Here is a 27452-nt window from a genome sequence, read left to right on the forward strand (position 1 = left end):
GAAGAAACCACAGAGTCAGGTAGAGTATTCCAGACATTGACCACTCTGTTGCTGAAGTCGTATTTCCGGCAATCAAGTTTGGTGTGGTTTAACCTTGAGTTTGTATCTATTGTGTGCTCTTGTGTTGTCATGGTTGAAGCTGAAGTATTCATTGACAGATAAGTCATTGCAATGTATGATTTTATATACCATACTTAGATCAGACCGAAGATGGCATAATTCAAGGTTTTCTAGGTCTAGAATTTCAAGTCTGGTGGCATAAGGTATTCTACAATGAGTAGAGGAGTGGAGAACTCTTCATGTGAAATATTTCTGGACTTTCTCAACTGTGTTAATATCAGATATGTAATGTGGTTTCCAGACTGATGAGCTGTATTCGAGTATTGGTCTAGCAAATGTTTTGTATGCTCTAGTTAGTAGTGTGATATTACCAGAGAAAAAGCTATGTAGGGATTTGGTTAACAACTCTTAATGCCTTTTTGGCTATGTAGTTACAGTGGGCTCTAGCACTTAGATCATTAGAGAGGAGTATTCCAAGGTCCTTTACAGAGCTTGGATCATCAACAAGGTCTTGACTATGCAGCTTGTATTTTATTTTCTGATTTTTTTTTTTTTTTTGCCAATATGTAAGACAGAGCATTTATTTGTTGAGATTTGAAGTTGCCATTTGTTTGACCATTCTGATACATAGTCGAGATCTTTCTGAAGGGTAGCAGTATTGTCTGTGGTGTTGAAAAGCTTTACATCATCAGTGAAGAGAATGCAGTTGCTCTTAATATGATCACAGAGGTCATTTATGTAGAGTATGAAGAGAGTTGGTCCTAGAACACCGCCTTGGGGTACAGAAGTTGCCTTGGGGTACACTGTTGACAGGTACAGAATTTGATAGGGTGCTCCCAATTTTTACCATTTGTTGTCTGTTTGACAGGAATGCTTCTGTCCAGTAATGCAGGAGTCCAGAGATATCGTAAGATTTTAGTTTTAGGAGTAGTACCACTAAATCAAAGGTTTTACAGAAGTCTATGTAGATTGCGTTTATTGTTTTCCCCAGATCTAGTTGTGTAGTCCATATGTTTTTGCAGTGTAAGAGTTGCAGATTACAAGATAGTTTTTTCTGAAACCAAATTGTTTATTAGAGAGTAGGTTGTTTGTCTCTAAATGGAGGATAATGGTTTGGTTAATAATTGATTCCATGACTTTATAGGTGACACAGCATAAGGAGATTGGTCTGTAATTTTCAACTAGGCTGGGGTCTCCCTTTTTGAAGATGGGGATGACCGTGGCTTATGACCATAGGTTAGGCAAGGAGCTGGTTCTGAAAGATTTTTGAAAGATTATGCTTAGAGGTTCTGCTATGGCAGTGGATAGCATTTTTAAGAACTAGGCACATATTCCGTCCGGTCCAATAGATAGAGATGGTTTTAGATTGCGTAGTGCTTTTTCAACATTGTCTTCTGTAAAATCGATATGTATTAGATCATTGGAGTTTTCTGTGGTTCAGCTAGGAAATACTGGGCATGATCCACTGCTGTTTACAAATACTGAGCCAAAGAATGTGTTAAAGATGTTGGCTTTAATGGTGTCATCATTGCAGGATTTACCATTAGGTCCTTTCAGGGGTGGGATGGACCTTGAGTCTTTTAGTTTGTTGTTTACAAAATTGTAAAAAGCGCGGATGAAATTGGTGCATAGAAGGTTTTCCTCTTGTTTAATGTGATAATTGGTGCATTCAGTCTTTATCTGGTGAAATAAATTTTTGTATCAGTTTTTGAAGTTAGCAATGTGACCAGATTTGTTTTTCTGCCAGAGTGATCTCTTTTTGGATTGAAGTTTCCTTATTGTTATGGGTAATCTGTTTTTTTTTGTTTTTGTTTTGGGAGTTGTTATTGGTACATATGGTTTGATGACTCTTTTGACTTCAAGTAAAAATATGTTGTAATGGTCTTCTACAGTATTGTATCCAGTGAATAGAGATTGCCAATCAAGGGGTGAGAGATCATTGTCTATAAGATCATAGGTGCCTTTTTTGAAGTTATAATGGGATATTACATCATTGTGATTATTTTTCAGTGGGTGTATGTTCGGACAAAAGTCAATCATACTGTGATCACTGTTGGAAAAGGATTCTTTAGTTTGTATTCCATAAATTAAAGTAAAAATATTGCAGAAGATGAAATCAAGGCAGTTGTTAAGTCTGGTATTGTTGGTTACTAGTTGTTCCAGTCACAGATTTATAACAGCATTGTAGAAGGTTGCATGTATGGGTTCAGATGTACATTCATTTAGGGTCCAGTTAATATGAGGTAGATTGAAGTCACCAAGAAAGATAAAAGTGTGAGGGCAGGATGTTGCCCATGTTAGTAGTGAATTTAGCTTGTTTACATGTTCTATGTCATAATCAAGTGCTGTGTAATATAGTAAGAATCGAAATGTGATATTCAAGGATAGTTCACAGATGATGGTCTCAGGAAGAGCAAGCTCCTGGGTAACTTGGATGTTTTTTAGATATAAGGACTTTTTATAGAAGATAGCAACACCACCTCCTCTACAAATTTCACGATCTGATCGGTAAACATGATAGTCTCTTACTGTAGTAATGGAGTCAGGGAGAGATGCATTGAGCCATGTTTCACAGACAAATAAGATGTCGAATTTAGCCATATTTAGTAAGAGGAGAAATTCAGGTATTTTATTCACAAGGCTTCTTGCATTGAGTAGCTTGCATTTAAGGCCAGCTGTAGTTGGAACTGAGGTAGTTAAGGGCTTGCGTGCCTAGTCTTGGGTGATGGTGGATTGGTTGAAGTAGGATTGTGGTTGAAGGTTAAAGCTGAGTTGTGGGTTGTGTGGCTTACTTTTGGTACAGTCAGCACAGTCAATGTACAAGTCCTTCTCTCCATTGTCTAGACATTTTTTGAGTTCTGTGCGGAGTACACAGGAGTGGGCACGTTGCTGTATGGTTAGATCAGGGAGAGAATGGAGGTTCTTATGGTAGGTGTTGCTTTTGGCAAGTGAATTTATAGTATAAATTTTGCAAATGACCCTGCAGAAGCGTTGGCCACAGAGCTGTCTCTGTTTTTGAGCTCTCGGCCAATGCGGGAAATGTCAAGTATTTTATAAATTAAATGTTGCCTTTGTAGCTAATGACAGCTGCTTTCCTGGGAAGCAGGACATTAAGGAATTATTTGAAAAAAATTTGACCAAAATTTTTTAAGAACATTTGGAACTCATTAAAAGAAAAAGAAATCAGCAAAGAGAAGGATGGTAATAAATAATGTCTTAACTAACAGGTCATATAAAAAGGAGAAAATAAAGAAATGGATCCAAAATGATGTCTAATTTGTAACATTCCAGATTTGATCCATTATTTAACTAATTATAGTTTAACAAATGGCTTTCAAAGTGTGAGATGAATCTTGATATTATACAGACTTTGGAACAGTAAATTTGCACTACAGCAAACTGCAAATGCAACAAAAATGGTCAAACCAAAGACTGAAGAAGAAAAATATGGTTCAATGGGGAAAAAAGTAGGTGACAGGGAGAAGACAAAGAAAAGAATCTCAAAGGTGAAACCTGCAAGGACTATAGATTTGAAAGCAGGAATTACATGAGAAAAATCTCCTTTTCTTAGAAAAGAGAGGACACCTTCCTTCATCTTATTTGCAGAGTGCTGAGATAACCCTGGGTAATTAAGTGACTGAACTTCCTGTTTAAAATGTGTTCATAATATAGTTTTCTTGGATGCAGAGTGTGGACATAGACCTTCATTACAATATATTTGAAATAAAGCTAGATTTAAAAATACTGGAAGACAAAATGGCCTCATTTCTACCTAAACTAAATCTTCAAGAGAGGGAAGCCTAACACAAAACTAAGTGACAAACAAAGAAAAACTGTCTATGTATGTGATTAAAATGACAGGCATGGCTAGATGAGTGAAACCCTGCTCCTTTGTATGCATCATTTACATATAAAACAGGATGGGGCCAATTGCCCAGTTGAGACTACCATTTTGACGTTGTTGGCAAAGGATGCCCCTGAACAAAGTAGAGCATACTAAGAGTCCACCCACCAATGTGTCTCACCATTTATCCCAGTAATCAGGCTCATGGGAATAAAGAGATGATGCCTATCTCCAACTCAAACTCTGTGCCCCATTTTTAAACAAGATTTTCTCCCATCTGTTCTCCCAAAAGTCAAAAGGCCTAAAACTACTGGCAAATATCATCAGGGATTTCAAGAGCATCTTCATCCTACCCATGTTCATATTCTGCAACTTCCTGTTTCACCGTTTGTGTAATACGGTAAGCTAGTTTGGGAACATGGGTTTGTGGAAATTGTGTGCACTGTTGCAAGATTTATGAGTTAGTGCCACTTTATCAAAATCCCATTTAAATGTCAAAATAGTATTCATAAAGTCAGTGGTACCTGATCTTTCAGATCCAGGTTTTCTATTCTTAGTGAATTTTAGCAATAGCAATAGCACTTAGACTTATATACCACTTTATAGTGCTTTATAGCCCTCTCTAAGCAGTTTACAGAGTCAGCATATTGCCCCCAACAATCTGGGTCCTCATTTTACCCACCTTGGATGGATGGAAGGCTGAGTCAACCTTGAGCCTGGTGGGATTCGATCTGCCAAATTGCAGGTAGTTAGCTGTCAGAAGAAGTAGTTTGCAGTACTGCACTCTAACCAGTGCACCACCGAGGCTCTAATTTTCCTTCCCCCCCCCCCTTCTGACTTTTCATTAGTCCATTCAGACACAATGCTAAGCTGTGTTTAACAATGTGAACAGCCTTCCTTTCCTTCTCATCATCCTTTGTTTGCATGGGGAAGGAGTTTAAAAGTTCCATTTGCACTCAGAAGTAGCCATTTTCTTGTTACATCTGAACACAAGTTAAAGTGATTTTTTTAAAGCAGAATCCTTCACAAGCAGAAATGTGTTTCTTCCCAAATTGCCTGACAAAGTCTCAGTGAACCTTTCTTTGGTAGCATTGTTCTACAAAGTCTAGTGAATATTTCTAAACTGATATTATCAACATGCAAGAGCTACTTTGGCCATCCTTCAATGAAAAGATGGTATACATTTGTTTAACAAACAATACACAAAGCCCTTGGAAGGACCAAGGGAGACAATGTGTAAACTAGGCTAATGTTCTTGGCCTGTAGCACAGATGTGTGTAACACCCCATTTTTCTTTTTTACTTTTTTGAAGAGCAAAGCTTCATGAAACTTCATTTTTAGTGGAAATGTGGTTGAGTTTTAGACTGTATTGATTTTTTTTTCTCTTCAGAAGCCATTTTTGCTTTCTGAGAAAAGAGAGTTAAAATGGGGGGGAAAGGGTAAAAAGGAAAGAAACACCCCAATCAAGATATATGCATACCTTCCTTATGCATTTATATGCTTTCTAAACAGTTTCTGCAAAAAAAAGTTGTATCTTTAAAAAAAAAATAGATTCATTATTCATTTCAAATGGATTCAGTGTTGCATGACTAAAGTGGTAGTGCTTTCGCATGAGATTACTTCTTAATATTGATGTCTTGTTATTTCAGTCAAGGACTTACTTTGTTTCTTTCTTTTTTGTTGTTGTCAGTGCTGGATGATGATGATAAATGCTGGTATTCAGTATATCTGAAAGACCCAGATTGGGGAACACTTTAGTATGCAAGTTGACTAAGATGAGATGATATATAGATGGTTTTACTTCCTGACCAAGTTTGCTGGTGAACTTTTGGTCATTAATGATTTTGTGAATATAGCACAGATTGTTTGAAACCATTGACTTGCTGGTTTTACTGTGGTGCCCATTTTAAAGAGGGCACGGTAGTTAAATGTTTCCTCTTTTCTTTCAACATGTGGTTTCTTTTTCATTGTTCTGAGTAGGGTCTTGGATTTCCATCCATAAAGTCCGCCTGGATGTACCTATCATTTCCAGGGCTGAGGTATTTTGTCTATTTGTGTGTCTATATCTCTTGCTTTGATACTTTAATACTTTATGAAAAAAGCCCTCAGAGGTGAGATAACGCCGTCAATACAAGCCTATACTGTAGGTTTCACCTCTGATACTTGTTACAATAGTACAGGGATGTCAAACTCAAGGCTCGTGGGCCGAATCTGGCCTGCAGGGTGCTTAGATCTGGCCCTTGGGGCCATCCTGGAAACAGTGAACTGGCCCATGGTGCCTCTGCCACAGAAAACAGAGCTCAGGAAGGCTGGGAGGGGGGGCAAGCTCTGTTTTTGCTGTTTGAGGGTTGTAGGAGGCCATTGCAGCCAAAAATGGAGCTCAGGAGCCCATTTTCACTTGCAGAGCGCTTAGGGCCACCATAGGCACTCCCAACACGAGTGATGTCAAGTTGGCCATGCCCACCCTGGCTTATCCCAGCCCTCCGAGGTCAAGCACAACCCTGATGTGGCCCTCAATGAAATCAAGTTTGACACCCCTGCTATAGTAATAACAAAGAACATGTTCAGAACACAAAATAATTATAATATAATTGCTGCAAGTTGTTTAAACCTACAACTTGTTCTGAATGTTTTGACTCCAGTCAGAAACATGTGAAATAGCTGTAGATGTGGTAAGTTCGTTAGAAATGACCATGAGAAAGAACTACATTTTTCTCATTAAGAATATGTATTTTTTTCAGCTTTTCTCAAACCTTGCTTTCTGTTGTACAGTTCTTTTGTTTTCCAAAAAAGGAAAATAAGTAAACACTTTTTGTAAGCCCAAACTGTAAGGCATTTAAAATGGAAACAGAATGTGTGACTCTGATACTAAACATAACAATCTTTATTGCGGGTGATGAAATGAATGTTAAAGAATGTCTTGCTTTATAAAGAGACACAAATTTGTTCATTACATTCTTTTTTACTTGCATACTTCTGCATAATATAATATAATTCCAGCTTTTGTGTTAGATGCAGTAAGATAGCAGTAAGTATTTATGACATAGTCCAATAAGCAATCCATGCAAAGTAACACTTGAAGAAAACAGTGAATTTCAAGAGCAAATGTATTTATGAGAGATAGCAGTAGAAACCAACGTAATCCTATAGCCTTGGAAGTCTGGAGCCGTTGAATTTCCACAAGAAAACAAATAATTTCCAAGACATATTGCAGTAGTACAAGTCACCATGTTTTTCAGGACATTAATTTATCCATTTAAATGAGCACCTCATTTAAAGGTGTAGCCCCAATAGCTGTGGTAAAAAATAATAATACATCATGCATTAAGATTTTACCTACAACAGAAGAGAAGAATCAAAACCTTGGCTTGAGTATGAACACTCCAAAATGCAATATTTCTCACTGTTGAATATCCCCACTGCTCTACAGAGAGCAACAGGAAACTACCAAGACGGAAAGAATATCTGCTGGTACCTGAGAGGCAGACTGGCCCTTCAGAGGCAGCAGTTTTTGAACACTGTCAAAATGACATTAGTTGACAGTCAGGCTTTGAATCCTCTCATGAAAAACACTTGTGCAAAACTGGAGTTCTCAGAGATGGCTAAACCTGCAGGTGTTGCTCCAAATATCTTGAATAGAATATGTGGATGACCTTGGGGGATGAGGAGAAGAGATGCTGCCTATGAAACGAGGTGACAAGACAAGGAGGAGTCTCCAGTGGCTTAACTGTCAGAGGAACAAACTTAGGTAGGGCCTGCCCTAATAGAGCAAGCAGTTAAAAGTGGCAATAGATACTTTAGACCTCCAGACTTGCAAGATTCCTGATTAAGAGACCTTGAACAAAGAACCAAGGAATTAAGCACAATCTTAAGGGGGAAAGTTACTGAAGATAACTGCCAACCATTTTTTTTAAAAAAAGGCTACAAAAATCTATTGGTGTGGATATTGCTGAGAAGTTTGAAAGAAACTTGCCAAATTAATTAGAAAAATGAAACTAATAGCCCATCTGTCCTCTGTCTCCAAATGCCACCAGTTGCTCTCTTTACACTAAGAACTATTTCTATTTTAAAATTCATCTGATGTTCGGGGAAAAAAAGAGGGGGGGGGAGGGAGAGAGGGAGAGGTGCTTGAATAAAGCTGTCATGATTAAAGTCAATAATGCTTCAATGTAATAAATACAAAATATAATGTTGATTTCCATGACAAGAAATGCAATTTAACAGGGCCTGGCCTCATTGACCCCTGGGAGAATTTAGGTAATTGATATTAACCAACTTATCTCTTGATATTTGCTCCTGCCCTCTGTACAGAATGTAAAGCAAAGAAAGTGTTCATGCTGTCTCTCCTTTTGTGGTGACCTCATGATGAATCTGATTCTACAGAAACAGAGCCTAGCAAAATGGCATCGAGTAAATGTTCTCATGCATAACATTTTGTTCAACCTTTCAGTATGGATTACTGCTCTGGGTCCAGCAGGCTTTGGTATTAATGCTTGCACTTAAAGTTCTCTAGCATATTTCAAGGGAAACTTGAAGATTACATCACCTTGCAAAGATGATATTCGCTTCTATTTCCTAGAATGAGTTTTACTGAATCATGGTTAAAATCATTATTGTATGATTTATAACATAAGAAAAATCATTGCAAAGCAAATGTGCTTTGCTAGCTCTATTACATGGATAAAACACAAAAGGATACCTTGAAACACAACTGTGTATGAGATTGTGTATGCAAATGATAGATTTTGGGATATATATTTTGCACAATTAATTCTGCCTCCATTTCATTTGGCCTACTGTGTTTTTATACATACCCTGAAGAAAAAAAAGCAATTTAGGTAAAGAATATTATAACCATTGGAGGCAGATCAGCACACAGAAAAGAGTTTAGCATTAGACAGGTGTTCTCACATACATTACCTATGTGTCTGTGTATATTTATGTGAATTTGTGTGTGTGTGTTACTTTCGGGGGTGGGAGTAAAGAACTTCTTTTACCAACATTCATTCCTCTTTATTCTTGCAAGTCATCTTTGCTTCTATCATGTCAATTCACTGCTTTGTACATTGCCTTTAAACCAATATTGCCCTCAAATACATTTCTTAATATTGCCCTAAAGGAACATTTCTTTTTCATTCATATTTTTAAATGACCCACTAAAGAGCAAAACTCTGATATATGTCCACCTTTTGCTTAGTACTGAACTTCCCAAATTTTGCTTGTTGTCTCCTCTTGTCTCCTTTTGATCAGAATTCTGTGAAATACATTCCTATGCACCCTAATTAAATTTTCCCCTACCACATTTTTTTCATTTACTCTTCTATCTTTTTATTTCCTATAGAGAATATATAATGATATTTTTCTAGTTGTCAGGTATCTATATGGCATTCACTCTGCATTTCCTCTTCTCCTTTTAATCTAATTCTTCCCTGATCTCTTTGAATGTATTTTTCTTCATATACATTGTATCTTTCTATTCTTATTTTTTGCAGTAGTCATTCTGTTTTATGCATCTGTTCCATCATCCACAAACTAGTTTTCATGGAATCATTCTACCAAGCTTCCTGTTTCTTATTTCCTGCTAGTGTAACTCCTAGTGTTTTCCTGAAAATGCAGGATCTGCTTTTTTTTCCAGATCAACCAACAATTCCTGGTCACAACAGGAACTCAGTGAGCAGTTTGTCACCCAGGCCTGACATAGTGAGCTGAGAGAGAGTGACTGGCCCAAAGTCACCCAACTAGTTTTCATGCCTAAAGTGGGATTAGAAGTCTGGTTTTTAGACTGGTATTTTAACTGCTGGACCAAACTGGCTCTCTTATGTAATGGCCAATATTCCTTTCTTAACACTCATTGGGTAATTTAGAAAACTCTCTCCTATTAGAGAAAGTTTCTCCCCACCATAGGTTCTTTATATTTCTACAAACATTATATTTCTACAAATATTGGAGTTGACTTGAATATATTGTTATCTCCCTCTTGTATGAAGAACATATCATTTTCTGTACAGGTGTTTCTTAGATTATAATGGCAATTGGGATGGGAATTGCTATCTCTAAGTGATGCAATCATAAAGCATGAGATCGCATGATCGTTTAGTGATGACAGTCCTGGTTGTGGTTGTTAAGCGAGGACCTCACATGATTTCCAACTGCCTGCCAGTTTCCCCATTGACTTTGCTTGTACAAAACTGGCAGGGAATGTCAGAAATCTTGATCACATGATCACAGGGATGATTGCAGCAGCTGACCTATGAGGACCCCTCATAAGTACCATTTGTTTATGCGGTTGTGACTTTGAATGGTTGCTTAACAAATGGTCATAACCCAAGGACTACCTCTATGCAAAGGACCATCTTCAGAGAATGAGTTCATCTGAATGATAGCGATACATCTTCTGAATGATGAGGTAGGGTAACATATGAAGTATGTTGTTTTGTTTTCAAAGCTACAGCAAACACTAATTGAAGCCTCAGAGATATGGTCCATCAGGTTTTTGATGGACTTGAATAGGTTTTAATGGAAGTTGCTTCTGTTGTTTATAGTATGTGGTAATATCTCTAAAAGATGCCTTCAAGGTGTGTTGGACTATAATTCCCATAATCCTACAGTTAGCATGACCGATTGACCAGGGGATTTTGATGTCTACTGTCTGGAGGGGGCACCTGGTTGGAGAAAGCCAGTATATAATATTTAAATAGCAGCCAATCATGACCAAAGAAAAGGTCAGTAAATAAAAAAATGTAGCAAGATTATCCCAAGCCATAAATAGACATCTGTTTCTAGCTTCTATGGCCACCTGGCGTCTCTACTGGAGACCTTGATGGTAGGAATTCTAGAGATGTTGAATAATGCAAACATTTGTGTTGATATGAATGGGAACATCTGCTTCTGTCCTGAACTGTTCTTTTCTTTCCCCATTTACATGTCCATAATTACTTAACATTGTTAAGTTTTGCTCACAGCAATATTGGAGGAAAAAGCTATTCTTAATAATACAAGATAGTTTTTTATATAGTACTATTCTTAGTACAGATCTCTATATTTAAGCTGCACATTAGATTCTGCCAAAGCAAATTATGAATTATTCACAGCCCTGCATTTTGACTCTAATACTAATGCACAAGTTTATTGGAAGCTTCATCCAACTTTAAAAAGAATTAAGGATAGAAAACTTTAAACTGTGCAGGCAAGTGCCAATTTGTTGTATCCACTTCTCTGATAACTCCTAGAATTCCCAGGCCTCTTTGCCTTTAACCCATACATAGGTTTCATTTGTTTTAAACAAATTCACCATTATATGATCAATTGTTTTATGCTTAAAAAATTACTGTTACACAGTTTGAGCCTGCTTAGTCAATTTGCACCACAGTTTTGGAAATATGCCAATACTTTTCTCACTAGAATATGGGAAACCTTATGTTGTGTGGTTGTTCTAGTTATGATGGTGGTGGTGGTAGTATCCATTCAGTAATGTCCAACTCTTGGTAGAATAGCAGAGTTGGAAGGAATGTTGGAGGTCTTCAAGTCCAGCTCACTGCTCAGGCAGGAAACCTTATGGTTCTCCATGTCTAATCTCTTCTTAAAAATCGCTGGACTTCCGGAAGCTAGTAATTCCACTGATTAATTGTTCTAACTGTTGGGAAATTTCTTCTTAATTCTACGTTGCTTCTCTCTTTGATTAGTTTCCATCCATTGCTTCTTGTCCTGCCTTCAGATGTTTTGGAGAATAGGTTGACCTCCTCTTCTTTGTGACAGCCCCTCAAATACTGTAATACTGATAGCATGTCACCACTAGTTCTTCTTTTCATTAAACCAGACACACCCAATTCCTGCAACTGTTCTGCATATGTTTTGGCGTCTAGTCCCCTAATCATCTTTGTTGCTTTTCTCTGTATCTTTCTAGAATTCCAACATCTTTTTTATGTCATGGTGACCAAAACTAGATATAATGTGATCTTACCAAGGCATTATAAAGTGGTACTAACAGTTCACGTGATATTGGTTCTATCCCTCTGTTAATTCAGCCTAGACTACATTGGCTTTTTTGGCAGTTGAAGCACACTGCTGGTTCATATCTAAGTGATTATCCACTAGTATTCTAAGATCCCTGTCACAGTTATGATTCTATTGGCCAAGTCTCTCCATAACTTCCAATCTTGCACTATTTCTTTGAGTTGTAAACTCTGACTGCGGTCAGCTTTGATGGTGTCCAGTCACTGTGTTCTTTAGTGGCCTGGTTTTCTTTTATCATTAATTCTTTCAAGCATCATGGTTAATGGGTTTGTGGATAGTTTTAGTCTGGTTCCTTAGTTAAGATTTGTCTGGCTTGGGTGATCCTTCTGGTATACTTTCTGGAGGTATACCTCCAGCATAGCCCTCAACCTCAACCAGCTCTTCTCCAGCAACAAGGGGATATCTACATGGAGGGATCAAGGTATATGACCTGCCTCCAATGTACTTCCTTTACCTGCAATAGTGATTATTATTACTATGGGATCGAAAAAGCCATCAACATTTTGTTCAACCCCAACCCAAAATGAAAATAAAAAGCACTTGCTTAATACAAGAAACAACAATGGATATATTATATCACAGTGAATCTGATAAAAGTTCCATAGCGGTAGGCTGAGCTTTTAACCAGAATAAATTTACTATGTATAACATTACAAAGAAGGCTAATAAAATCTGTAGCCCTGTGATACTTTTTTGTCCCCCATGATAACCACGTATGTTAGAAATCCAGCTGTTGAAAAAAATGCTTTTCATGTACAGAAAAAAATAAGCCAATGAAGACAACATGTTTGCGTAACATGATGCTTAAGAAGAAAGCCCTAGAAATGTTTGACCACATTTAGCAATGGATTTGCATTACAAAACATGACATTATACTCTACAACCACCTGTTTCCCACTAGCTAGGTGTCTTTAGATGGGAATCCACTTTACGTGAAGTTTTGGGGGGAAAGAAACTAGAGTGCAGGAAGAGAAATCTGTAATTTATATTTCCATTGGCAAAATGGCAGGTGAAAAAGATTTCAGTTAAAGTGGAATGTGCCCCAACTCTAGTTTTTTGTCTAAGAAATATTTTTGATTAAAAACATTATGTCCAATTCTCCTCTTCCTTGTGACACAGCATAGTTTTATATCCCATATATATCATCAAAAGCAAATTGCCCCCTAATTAGTATAAGTGATCATAGAAGTGCAGCTAGGTCATGTTAAATTCTTAAACTCTTGAATTTATGCACCTTTTTCTCTTACTTTATGTCATATAACTATGTCTATAATACTACTCTCTCTTGCAGTGTACTGTGGTAATTGAAAAAGTATTTTCAAAATTTCTTTGCAAACAGGAAATGGTGAATTCTTTTATTCACTCTTTAATTAAGTAAATATATTCATAATAATGAATATGATCTTTGACTTGGGTGCCCCTAAATCAAGGTTGTGCCACTTACTTCTAAGAACCACACATATTCTCTCCAAAGCCTTGGGCGAGTTCCCAAAACACTCCAAAACTGACACAAAGTGAAAGCCAAGAGAAAATTATTAAAAACATGAGGACTCACATAATAGCAACATCAAGCTGCTTTGCAACACTTTTGCAAACAGTGGCTATTGCAAGTCTGAGATGGTTCAACATTTTCACAGTAATTTGTCCCTGTGCAAATATTTATATGTATACTAGCAATGGTATACTAGCAACTCTGTTTCTGGAGATACTATAAACAAAAAGACACAAATGTTAGCATTAGTAGAGCAAAGAGGAAGGAGAGTTTCCATTCTTATATATACATATTCATGAAAAGATTCAAAACTGCCCTTTCTATTAAAGGGCATTTCAATCCTGTCACATGTTTTTGGAATAAATAGTTATGGGCTACATGAGAGGAAGCAAGCTAAGATTCAATTTACAAAGAATGCCTAATATTTTGCTCTCTCATGTGAACAGTCTTCAGTTACAAATAGAATAGAATAGAATAGAATAGAATAGAATAGAATAGAATAGAATAGAATAGAATAGAATAGAATAGCAGAGTTGGAAGGGATCTTGGAGGTCTTCTAGTCCAACCCACTGCCTAGGCAGGAAACCCTACACCACTTCAGGCAAATGGTTATCCACCATTTTTTTTAAAGTTTCCACTGATTAATTGTTCTGTCAGGAAATTTCTCCTTAGTTCTAACTTGCTTCTCTCCTTGATTAGTTTCCACCCATTGCACCCTTAGGTGCTTTGGAGATTAGCTTGTCTCCCTCTTCATTGTGGCAAAATACTTTTATTCATTGCCATTTCAGTCAGTAGATCAATGGCTGAATCTTTGTTGAGTTTGAATCTTGAATCAATTTGAATTCAATCTGTGGCCTTCAGATGTCAGATTATATTAACAGTGTTCCAATATTTGAGGGGCTGTCACAGAGAGGAGTGGGACAAACTATTTTCCAAAACACCAAAAGGCCAGACAAAGAGCAACGGATGGAAACTCTATCAAGGAGAGCTTCAACCTAGAAATAAGGAGAAATTTTCTGACAGTGAGAACAATCAACCAATGGAACAGCTTGCTTCAAAAGTTGTGGATGCTTCATTTCTGGAAGCTTTCAAGAAAAAATTGGATATCCACTTGTCAGAAATGGTATAGGATCTCCTGCTTGACAAGGGGATTGAACTAGATGACCAACAAGGTCCCTTCCAGTTGTTATTCACTAAAGGGTTGAATCTTACCATCTTCAAAACTTGAATTTGAGTTAGAACTTGTCTGTTCATTCTATTCACTAATAATGTTAAAGGACATGGATTTTCTGAGAGCTGACTCATGGCATTCATCATAGCACAATTGGCAAGATTAAATAATGTCTACAAGTCATCAATATATATATATATACATCTTCATAGCTATCCAGACCCAATGACAAAACATAGCTTATAATATCACAAAACAAGCTCCACTCTTTCATATTTAATTGTGATGTCACAGACAGGTGCATACGTGGAAGACGTTGACTATGCACATTTTTTCCAATGCCCCTCATAAGCCCCATGCAAACTTTACTTGCTCCTGAGAGCTGTTTTGAAAAGGAACGACCATGTTTGACAGTTGTCTAAAAACTAGTATAAGTAATCCTTGATTTATGACTACAATTGCAACCAGAATTTCTGTTGCTGAGGGTTGTCATCATTAAGAAGGACATAACATGACCATGCATGATCTTGCAACCTTTTTTCCATGGTTAAATAAATCATAGGATTGTTTAGCAATTCTATCTGCCTTCATTGTCTTTGCTTGTCGGAATCTAGCTAGGAAAGTCATAATAGTGATCATATGACCTCAAGACACTACATCCACCAGAAATACATGCTGTTTGCTAAATGACAATGACAATCACATCACTACAGGGACACTGTGATGTCCAGTGAGAACTGATCATAATCACTTTTTCTGGCATCATCATAATAGTCACTAATAGTCACGAAATGAATGGTTGTGAGTCAAGGACTATCTGTAGTAGTATGAATAAGAGATCTAGTCAACTATAACTGTCATGGATTTGATCTTGGTTATAGTCATGACTATTGACAATGAGTCATGTAACTATGTAATTGATTTGATAACACTTCTTATTCAATCTTGCTATGTAGAGGTAAAGGAATCCCTGCAGATTTTACTCTGCTAGTTGTTGTCAACTATGAGCAGTGCTCATCTCTGTTTCAAGGCCATTGAGCCAGCACTGTTCAAAGACATTTCCACAGTCATGTGGCCAGCATGACATCACGTATCACGGTTACCTTCCCACCAAAGTGATACCTATTTATCTACTTGCATTTGCATGTTTTTGAACTGCTGGGGGGAAAAGGATGGGGTGAGGATGGGAACTCATCCCATTATGTGGAACTCAGGTCTTGAACCTCTGTGGCTGGCTTTCTAGCCAACAAGCCCAGCCTCTTAATCACTGAGCCACTGCACTGCCCTTATCTTGCTCTGAAACTTATCTAATATCTCTGTGATTTGTGTGATATAAATACACAGATGTATAGACAGATGACAAATTGATACATAATAGACAGGCAGACGGACAAACATATGAACACAGATATACACATACTGATGGTAATTTGAACTTTTAATTCTCCAATTTTTAGAGTTTTGTTGACGAAATTAATGGTGTCATTGACATCTAAATGCAAGAGACTACACGTATACATAACAGGATGGTTTCCAGAAATTTGATTATTTCCTCTTCCTTCCTTGGCACTGTCAATGTTTCTTTTATATCCTTTCCTTTATTTTACTTGATGATTATTATTTTTCTTATTTTACTGACAGAGAACATTTCCACCTGGATCCGCCTGCATTTTTACAGGTTTTCCCTAGTGACATTCATTTTATTGACATTTATTATAGAGTCTTATACATGCAGCCTGAGTTTCTCAGTTGTTTAAAAAAAAGAGCTAAACTGAAATATTTATTTAAATGGTTTTTTCATGTTGAGTGGAATTTAGCATTGGTTGTTACAGAAAGTAAACCATAGTATTGAAGTATGCACTGTGCTAAATACATTGCGTGCAGCTTCCCTTCCATTTTTAATTAGCTCTAATGTAAGTTGGGATTTGACTCTGCTTGGGACTTCCTTCTTGAAGCCACTTGTTTTGCAAAATCCTCCTTGAAATTATGGGTATAAAATAAATAAGTAAGCAAATAAGTAAGCAAAGCAAACATTAGGGATGAAAATATATAAATTATGGGTATAAAAGAAAAAAAAATCAAAAGAGTAATGCAAAGTGTATACTGTATTTGTAAAAAGCCAGAGAGATGACCTTGGAGCAATTATGAAATGACATTTACAAAAACATACTTTAAGTCCAGGAATGGAGGGAAACACAAAAAAAGACTGAATTCGCCCTAACTCTCTGGTGTATAGAGTGGGGAAGGGGAGAAGTCAGACTTTCAAGATTCTGTTACAAGAGTCATTATCAATAAAGTGGATTTGTGGAGTGCTTCCTGACCTGGTCTACCTCAAAGGGCTGACATCAATGTTGAAAGCCTGACTGAGTTCTCTCCTCCCTTCCTCTTATACTGGAGTAAATTTGGGAGCTTCTTTCTCATACTTTTATTATTGTCCAACTTTTGTTTATATAATCATCACTGCCTTTGTCTAAATTGTTCAGGATTATATCTGTGGTTGTCTACAAGTATTTTGCTATTAGAAGGTCAGAATCTTTGGTCAGGGGCAATCTTAGTTGACCTCAAACACTTATCAAACTTTCAGACCTCATAGAGAAGTTGAGAAGAACTTTAGCAATAGCAAAGCATTTCCATATTGTTGCCAATGAAACTATCCCAACATGTCCAGATAGTCAGTCACCAGGGACTGAGTTCAACTTGAGAGGAACTTTATTTTAAAAGAGCAGAGAATTTTAGTTGATCAAATGCTTCTTGAATGTTTGATTTAGATTCACCAGGTATGATATCATTTTTTAAAAGAAATAGGTTATTATGAAGCAATCTCTTGATTTCTCGTTTCAATATTTTTAGTATAGCACACAATCAGAGAAGTTTTTTAAGTGAGCAAAATGCTTTCCTGGATTTGTATGATAAAGGAATCCATACTGTGTTATATTTATAAACAATGACATTTCTGGTATTTGGGGCTGAGAAAATTGGGCGTACTTGCAAGTACTCCAACAATTCATATTTCAAGCTTTGAGAATATTGACAGGATTGATACTGTGAGGGCAGAGCAAGATGTCTTAAAACAGAAGAACATGGGGTAGGTTAATGCTTGGCAAGAAAGCCCCAATGAAATTAAGCCAAGGCACATGTTTACCAGTTGACCAAGGAGTATGACAAGAATATGTGAGGTTCCCTTGTTTGTTTAATGCATTTATTGATAATTTGGAGTTGTGTTGGCTGGGTTGTGAATGTGTATGTACTTTTGTATGCAGAAAGTGCCTTATTGTCGGTGAAGAGAACTTAAATTGTTTTCAGTAATAGAGTGTTTAATCCCACAGTTTGAAAATGTAGCAAAGATCAAGTAATTGAGTTTGACAAGGAAAATGGAATGCATGATTGAAAGTTATACAAACATTGTGAAAAACTATAGCACATATAAATATGCTATAAACTATAGCAATTTGAGGATCTTGACAGAGTATTGACTAAAATGGGAAAGTGAGTGGAGAGATTTTTAAGACATACAAATGCTGGTAGTGGGTAATCTATTATGAGAAATGAATGTTTGCTGAAAAAAGAGGAAATGTTTGTGTATAAGAGTGAGCTTTTGCCCACCTTGTTACTTGGAAGGGAGAATTGGATGTGTCAGGAGAAATATAAAAGTAATTTGAAACCAGCGGGAATGAAGTACCATAGATTGAATACCAGTGTGAATGATCTGTACAAAAGAAATCACATATGGGTGTGCTCTATAGAGAGAGAGAATGTATGAAGACTGAATTGCAAGAGAAATACATAAAGAGCGATTGCAAGAAAAGGAAGAAAACTCTTGTGGTTGGTGTTATTTTGAAAAAAAGAGACATGAGAAGCTTAAAGAACAAAAAAGTATATGAAGAGTTGAATGATGTGGTGGAAACAAGGATGCTTACAAGCATAGAAAGATATGGAGACATAGCAAACCATGTTAATGCAAATTGGATTTAGCTCTATATTTTTCATTTTTCTAATCTGGTCTTTCATATTTTTGTTTCTTTGAATAATGTTCATTATTTTTTTAAAAAACCCAGTGGTGGGATTCAACCGGTATAACAACCGGTTTGGTGAGTGCGCATGACTCTGGCATCTCCTGGTACAGTGATATCAATAAATCGCATGCTTCGGCCCTTGACAACTGTAATATCTAGCATGTTGTGTTCCAAATAGCAATCCATCTGTATTCAAAAGTCCCACAAGATCTTCACCATCTCATTCTCGACAATCTTTTCCACTTTATGTTCCCATGACCTTTCGGATACATGTAGGGCGTATTTTTTACATAATGACCAGTGGATTAATTTAGCAACTCGATCATGTCTAGCTTTGTAGTCAGTTTGCACTATTTTGCTGTGCTCAAATATTAAGTGTGAAACAGTTTCAACTTTGTCATTGCAAAGTTGTTGTTGTTATTATTATTATTATTATTATTATTATTATTACATGAAACTCAGTCAACTGAACATTTAAAAATGAATGTAATTATTATTAATCATCACACAGTCAGCCAGATGTTCAGACTGGGTTTGACATTTTTGTCTACCTATTGAGTCCTTACCAAGTATCTGGGATAGGCAAAACTGGATATTTGATAGTGTTACAGATATTGTCGCAGGATGGAAACAGTTCCAAGTAAAGCCACCTTCTGCAATTGACTGATGGCAAATTTGTCAGTGCCAGTGATGGTGTTCAAATGGTGCTCCAGTTATTTTGGGACTGCACCCAAGGTGCCTATTACTATTGGTACTACCCTTGCTTGCCTTTGCCATAGTCATTCTATTTCTATTTGTATTTTGTTATCTTCTCCAGTTCTTTCTTTTCTCTTCTGCTGTCTCCAGGCACTGCCACATCCACTATTCAGACTTTTTGTCTTTCTTATCAACAACTGTTAAGTCTGGGATGTTATGTGGCAGATGCCTGTCTGTCTGGATTCTGAAGTCCCAGAGCAATTTAACTTCTTCATTTTCTATGACTATTTCTATTTTATGCTTATAGGCAAATGATATTTCTTGCAGATCTTCCAGTGCATCATTGTTGCTACTTTGTCATGTCATTGCTTGTAGTCAGTTTGTGCAATCTTCTTGCAGTCGCTTACCAGGTGCGCCACTGTTTCTTCACCTTCTTTGCATATGCAGCACTTACTGTCTGTCTGTCTGTCTGTCTGTCTGTCTGTCTGTCTGTTGTTGTTGTTGTTGTTGTTGTTGTTGTTGTTGTTGTTATTATTATTATTATTATTCCCCAGCCAGGTTTTTCAATGGCCAGTGTTGGAATGATGGAAGACACATTAAAATCATCAGGAAGGCACCAATTTTCAGGCTGGTTTAAGGAGCCTGCAATGACCAGATGTGGTGTAAATTAATAATAAAATGCCAGTCTTTGATTTCAGCTTTGTAAACTTGGAGAAAGGTAGGATATACCAGGAAAAAGGAAACAGGAGAGAATGCAGAAGGGCTTGGCAGGAGAATAAATGAGTTTTTATTAGGTGCTTAAATGCAATAACAAGATGAGCCAGCTGGAGATGAGAAGTTAGAGCATTCCACTGATAAGGTTCAACAAACTCAAAAGGTTACACTAAAGTTTAGGCTTTTAAACAAGAAAAGTGCGGAGGTAGCAGTAAATGGCTATATTTATATTTCATTTCTTTGCATGATAGTTCAAATGCAAGGCCCTTTGGAGATTGTGTTCTGAAGCAAATGTGTATTTGTTATAGAAATAATTGAACATTATAATAAATTTTCTAGATCCTGAATAGACAGGAACTGCTGCCTTGATGCCAATGACCAGATTTTCAGAAAATCTCTGCGTGTTGGTAAACAGATTTTAAGTTATTCTGAGAACTTGTCTGCCTTCCACCCTTTGTGCATGTAATATATATGACCTTGGGAGAATTTGCAAAAGAATTATCAAGGTGCTCTCAACCATTATGGAAAGTACCAAGACGTGTTTTGCAGATGATGGAAAAATTAGTAATGAAATACTGAATTTCCCATCTTCAAAAATGGGGTGGGAGAAAAAAACAGACCCAGGAAACTACAGACCAATCAGCCTAATGTCAATAGGATGTTGGGAAGATACTGGAAAAAATAATTAAAAAACTATATCTATGAATATCTAGAAACAAATAAAGTTATAACTAATAGCCAGCATGGATTTGTTAAAAACAGATCATGCCAACAAATCTTATTTCATTCTTTGACAAAGTGACTAAATTAGTAGACCAGTGAAATGCTGTGGACATAATATACTTAGATTTCAGCAAAGCATTTGACAAAGTAGACCACAATCTATTTCTTGGTAAGTTAGAAAAATGTTGGATAGACAGAATCACCACCAGATGGATTTGTAACTGACTGACAAACCATACTCAAGTCCTTAATGGTACTACATCTACATGGAGGGAAGTAAGCACTGGGGTACCACAAGGCTCTATCTTAGGCCCAGTACTCTTCAATATCTTCATAAATAACTTAGATGATGGAATAGAAAGAGAACTCATCAATTTGAAGATGACACTAAACTGGTAGGAATATCCAACACCCCAGAAGACAAGCTCAGGATCCAAAAAGATCTTGACAGACTTGAACAATGGGCCCTATAAAAAATGAAATTTAATATGGAGAAAAGCAAGGTTTTACAATGGGGCAGGAAAAACCAAAATTACAAGTACAGATTAGGTGATTAGTGGACGATCACTTAAACATGAGTTAGCAGTGTGTAGCAGCTGCCAAAAAAGGCCATACCTGGAATACTGCATCCAGTTTTGGTCACATTGCAAAAAAGATGTTGACACTTTTCAAAAAGTGCAAAGAAGAGCAACTAATATGATTAAAGGCCTAGAGACTAAAACATATGAAGAATGGTTGGAGGATTTAGATTTGGCTAGTCTAGAGAAAAGAAGGATTAGGGGGGACTTGATAGCAGTATTCCAGTATTTGAGAGGCTGCTACAAAGAGGAGGGGTTCAATTTATTTTCCAAAGCACCAGTGGGCAGGACAAGAAACAATGGATGGAAACTAATTAAGGAGAGAAGCAACTTGGAATTGAGAAGAAACTTCCTAACAGTGAAGATAATTAACCAATTGAACAGCTTGCCTTCAGAAGTTGTCACTTGTCTGAAATGGTATAGATCTCCAGCTTGAGCAGGGGGCTGGACTAGAAGACCTCCAAGGTCCCTTCCAGCTCTGTTCTGATTAGTATCTATATTTTCTTGGTTCATTGTTCACTTCTCACACCTTGAACTCCTCCTTTTCTCCATTTTAGGAAGAGATTATATTTCCTTTTTATGTCCAGTCCAGAGACTGCAACAAAAATCAGAATGGGTGGGGGTTAATTACGAGATCTATTTCTTTAAAAAAGCAATTAGAGTTTAGTGCAGGGATGAGTATAATAGTTAGGATTTCCTAAGCTGGCCCCAGTGGAAAAACCACTCCAATTCTAGAGAAGTTTTCAAGAAATACAGAGTGCCTTGATGTCTGGCAAAGTTCCCAAATAGAAGAAAAATGAATCCCTCCCCCATTACTTTGAGTGTATGTATTTGTACAAGTGAGATGGCAGTAAGCTGCATGTAAACAGGACCTCATAATCACTCATAGCTCCTGGGAAATGGGCAGCATGTTAATTTAATAAATTATTATGGCTGGTCACACAATCAGCCAGATGTCTAGATTGGATTTGGCATTTTTATCTATTTATCAAGCGTTTTTCTAGGAGTTGAATAGGCAGTTGTTAGTCCTTCAAGATATTAGTAAGCAGTTTCTTCTTCATGAGTTTGTCATACAGATATCTAATGGATATTTACACACGTGATAATAAATACTCCATGGTGTCAAACTCAATCTAGATGATTACATGGGCATATCTGTGTGGTTTTCTTGACTACAGGTCAGAAGTGACTTGTCACTGTTTTCTTCTGAGAATTTTTTGACTTATCAATCAAACCTGCACTTCTGATATTTTCTGATGGTCACACATCCAACTACTAACCAGCTCTAATTCTACTTACCTTTTCTGAGATCAGCCAGGGACATCTGCGTATTGCCAGGAATAATAAACTGGATGAACAGGAAGAAACCAGAGAGATTGAGAAGGCTTTAATGGAACTATATCTTTTATTCTTTTCAAGGGTCTGTGTGTTTTTGTTGTGAAGCAAAGTCAAGTCACTGGAAAGTTCATCTTTGACAGTGATAATGAAAGAACTCATGGATCCTTGTGTACTAAATGCCTCTTGTTGAACATACGTATAGAAATCTAAACCAATCAAGATTTAAATGTCAACCCCTTAAGCCTTTGAGGATTAACTCTTTTTTTTAAAAGCAAATTTTATTAATTTTCAAAGACAGTACACAAACAAACAAAACATAAAATGTAAGAACATAAAACATCTTTTCTAAAAACTGCTTATTAAGTTTTAACCAAACAAATAAAACATTTTGTTTAAGTAACAGCATAGTTCCAAATTATCACATTTCCATACAAACACAATTTAATATGCATCTTGTGTATTCAACTTCATATTTTATTACTCTTTTTCCGAGTTCTCACTATTTTTCCCTTTACTTCTATTCAATTTTATTCATTAAACTTATACTTTCATCTGTCTTATTTACAATTTCATATGTTCTCATCCAACTTTCTTAATTCTCAATAAACAAACATAAACAAACAAAACACGTAACATGAAAACATAAAACTTCTTTTTAGAAAGTGGCTTATCCCCGGGTTACATCTTTTTGTACAGACATAAATCAAATTCATGCTCACCTTATATACTATTTCATTTAACATTCTATATTTTCTATAATGTCTTTTCCCCTCTTTTCCCTCTCTTAATTCTATTTTATTTACTTTATCTCAATTTAAATCATTATACTTGTATCTTTTGTCCGTTCTTTTTCAATTATCTATTTATCTTTTCTCTTTAATACAAAATTTTTCCTGTAATCACTGGTTGAAGTATGACGCCTTTCTATCTTTTCCCCAAATTTAACACTTAAAATAATACATCATTTCCATTCTGATTCTGCTTAGTACATTCTACGTAACATTTTAAAATAAAAAACATAATAAGCTTATAGTATAGTAAAAACAATGTTCCATAACAAATTAATTACTTAAACTCTGTTATTAAATCTTAGACATTTTACACATTCCCTGCAATATTCTATTAACACCTAAAATATTCCAGTTTTCTAACTCTATTTCAAATACAAATACAATACAATCTTATTACTTTTGCAGAATCTCTTTTTAAATTGTATTTTACCCTTTGTCTCTAAAAAACATCTGTTTTTTAACATCTTGCTTTAAGCCTTTATAACTTCTCTTCCCTTTCCCCCCCTCCTTTCTTGTCAAATCTAGCCTTTTTACCCCCCCATCTCTCAATCTCCACCCTCTTAGTCTCCCCTCTCTGTTGTATTCCTCTTTTCTGTTGCTTTCTGACATTATATCGATTTTTCACCTTATTTTTCCCTTTCTTGATTGTTTTTTTAAATCTTGAATTCTCCATTTTCTTTCCCCTTTTTCCCTTTTCTTCCTCAACTAAAGTTGTTTGTCCATTAAAGATGGCTTCTTCTTCTTCGTCATCCCAGCTTTCTTGTTGTTGTATTTCCTGATAAGTAGAAATTGCCATTTCTAAGAAGTGAAAAACAGATCCAGAAGAGCCCTTGCCTTCTTGTTCTTCTTCTTTTAGCTTTTTAAATTCCATTTTCAATTCTTCCACAGATAATGCCATTGTGAGATTTTTTTTAAAACAATCCAAACTTTTTTAGTCTTTCAAAAGATAGTTTGCAAAAGTCCCAAAGTCATCCAGCAATCAAAATCAACACAAACTGTTTCATTTAGCATTTTCTTCTTTTAATACTTTCTCTTCCTGGGGTAGAGTTCAATTACACAATTCCAAAATGATTTTTTAGAAGTTTTATTGCAGTGTAGTCTCTGATCTTATAAACTCCAAGAAGTCTCCTCCAGCAAGGTCTTAGTATAAATCAATTACCTCTCCCTTCCCACTTACAGCAAAAAGATTTTGATTTTTAAATATCAATGTTCAGAAATCTTTAATGTCCCCTTGGCTTTAATTTTTAAAATTAGTTACCTTCTGTTGCCAAAGTGGGTATTTCTGATTTCCATCTGCTATCTCCGTAGGGAAGGAGAGTGGAAGAAAAAACTTTCCCTTTCCACTTTCCTCTGCAGCTTTTTACGATCTTCTTGGGAAGCAATGTATCCTTTAAAGAGCTAAATATCCAGGGTATTCAGATGTTGCTTGTTGTCCCGGTTCAGCCAAAAACTTTTACTTTCTTAACTTCCTCCTGCACAAACTTGTCCGGCTGAAAGGTTCTTTGTGGCAGCCATTGCTGACCGCCGCTCCACCGCCTTTGGAAAAGGGAGTAAACCAGCTGGGGAAGGCGGTTGCGATGCCCCCAGACCCCTGTTTGGATCTCCCTTGTCTTCAGTTATCTCTATGGGATAACTATAGCCTCCAAATCCAGCTGGATCGGAGGCACTCCAGCAGCGAGCGTAGCAGGGATCGTGCACAATTGCAAATTCCTGCGGCCGCTGAAGCCTGACAAACCGGAACTCCAGCCTTTGAGGATTACCTTTGTGTACTTATGGAATGCTTTAGGAAATTTCCATGACTTCTGTATGATATTCTGTATGTATAAATATATGGCTTTCTGGATAAACAAATTATGAGTTATTACAGAGCAATTTTTTTATATAAAGTCTTAGACAATCAAGTATAAAGTTTTATGTAGATCTCTTAATTTGGCATGGACGCCAGATTTCCAACTTTCCTACTTGTGGTGTGAGATGAGAAAATCTGTGTAAAAATGCACAGAATAGTCTGTGACACCCATTGGATTTGGTTGTGCCACCAAAGTTGTCCTTTCAATACCATAAAACTCTCCTTTTGGATACTGAGATGCCTCATATGAGACCCTCAGCAGAATTGGCACAAGCACAACCAAACCCTGGAATCAGCAAAATATATTAACACCAGCTTTCCAATAAACTTTGTTCTGGAATAGCCTGAGGGGCAGATTACTGGCAAACAGCACATCTGCATTGCAACCTGTCATTTGGGCATCTTAAAAGGCAGATTAAATGTCTCTCCCAGGAATATTCTCACATTTGTCCAAACCTTCCTATTATGTAAAGTAAAATGGTTGATTGTGGTTTTCCTGCTGGATGGTGACACTGGATAGAGGGGGAAACAAAACCATGGGAAATCAATCAGACATTGCCCTTAAATTGTCCCACAATAAAGTTGTTGGAACAAGGCCATTTAGAAGTTTCATTATGAGGCAAATTAAAGTTCAGTTGTCAGGACTCTAAAAAGCATAGTTTTATGCCAATCCAAGGAGTGCAAGAATACACATCTCCCTTCAGAGGAGATGGTCATCAAAAAAATTCATGAGTGCACAGAGATGGATAGCCTAACTAAACTACTAAAAAATAACCAAGATAGTGATTACTATAAAACATGGAATTGCTGGTATGAATGGTTGAAGAAAAGGCAATATTTGACAACTGGATAAGTTGTAAAGTTATTGAAGATGTGCATTTAATCATAAAGCATTTTGTGAAACTAAAACATTGAAAGAATGAAGAAGGTATTGTAACAAGGCAGATCACATCATTGGTAAAAAATGTTAAAAAATGTGTAACCATTGCTCAACTTTTGCTGCAAAATGTATATATGTATATGTATATGTATGTATGTATGTATGTATATATCTATATCTATCTATATCTGTTTATATGCTCATTTTTTTTAATGTTTTAAATGTATGATTCTTAAATAAACTTTTTTTAAATTTGAAAAAAAAAATACACATTAATATGGTTGTGTACTAAAACTTGAAATAACAGATATGGCTTTATTTTTCCCTCTGTGTCCTTTATATGTGATAGATAGAAAACTTTGTCAAGTTGTAGGAATGCTACTGGTAGGAAAGTTTAATGAAATAATGATCAAATAATCAAAGCCTATAGATTTTGTATTACCAAGACTTGTGAAAGCTTGGACTTCCCATTTAAAGGTTCATCTTCACCTACAGTATTTTTTTTTTATATATTTTACTGTATATTAATTTGTTGTGTCGTAAGACCTTTCCCATCAATTGATCCATTTCTTTTCTGATTCTGATTCTACCCCCCCCACCCTACGTTTTCTCCCTCCATCAATTCAAGAATAAAGACAATAGATGGAATCTAGAACATTTCAAGTCCCTGTTTTGGAATTTGATTCTCTAGCTCATAATCCTTTCCTGTCATTTAATTAGTACATGTCTTTTCAAACAACGAGAGTTTCTTTTGTATGGAAATGATTATGTTCTGAGTCCATAATGTATTTATAATGTAACATTTAAGAAAAAAAGCCCTTAGCAAGAAAACCAATTATGTGTACCATATTTTATTCATTTCTTACACACAACCACCCATATTGGTTTAATAATTTCATTTCAACAGTAATGTACGAAATTGATTTGGCAGCAGTTCTGTAATTTGTCCAAACTTACGTAATGACCTTTATAACTGAACAGAGGTCTGAGACCAGTGATGGGATTCAAAAAGTTTTACCACCAGTTCGGTGGGCGTGGCTTGGTGGGCATGCTTTGCGTGCATGCAAACACTTTGCGTAGGCGCACATGCCAAGCGTGCACTTTGCGCAGATGCAGAGGCATTCCAACTCACCTCCTGCAAGCCTGCGCTCTCCTGCTCGCTTAAAGCAGCTGCCGCACAGCACTCAGCTGTGCTGTGCAAAGCAGCTGTGCTTCAAAAGCAGAGAATAAAGGTCAGTATGGGAGCCCTGACAAGCACGCGGGCCCAACAGCAGCATGGAGGAGAGAACC

The 27452-nt window shown here is 36.6% G+C and overlaps 2 long non-coding RNA genes across 4 annotated transcripts in view; one reads left to right on the forward strand and one right to left on the reverse strand.

The window, feature by feature from the left end:
• The window catches only part of LOC148127635 (uncharacterized), a 168468-nt gene extending 160951 nt beyond the window's left edge, over positions 1-7517 (reverse strand). For 2 of the 3 annotated variants that reach the window (XR_015743979.1, XR_015743978.1), the window contains exons 1-2: positions 7241-7517; positions 5566-5632 (exon numbers count right to left, since the gene is read on the reverse strand). This is a non-coding gene — a long non-coding RNA (uncharacterized LOC148127635). The remainder of the gene's footprint in view (positions 1-5565; positions 5633-7240) is intronic. The other variant, XR_015743981.1, reaches the window with a different exon arrangement.
• Positions 1-27452, forward strand: part of LOC148127636 (uncharacterized) — a 143257-nt gene that overhangs the window by 40748 nt on the left and 75057 nt on the right. The gene's annotated exons all lie outside the window — the stretch shown is intronic.

This window comes from Pseudonaja textilis, chromosome 1, assembly GCF_049901715.1.
Source record: "Pseudonaja textilis isolate UNSWEBS1 chromosome 1, rPseTex1.2, whole genome shotgun sequence".
Lineage (NCBI taxonomy): Eukaryota > Metazoa > Chordata > Lepidosauria > Squamata > Elapidae > Pseudonaja > Pseudonaja textilis.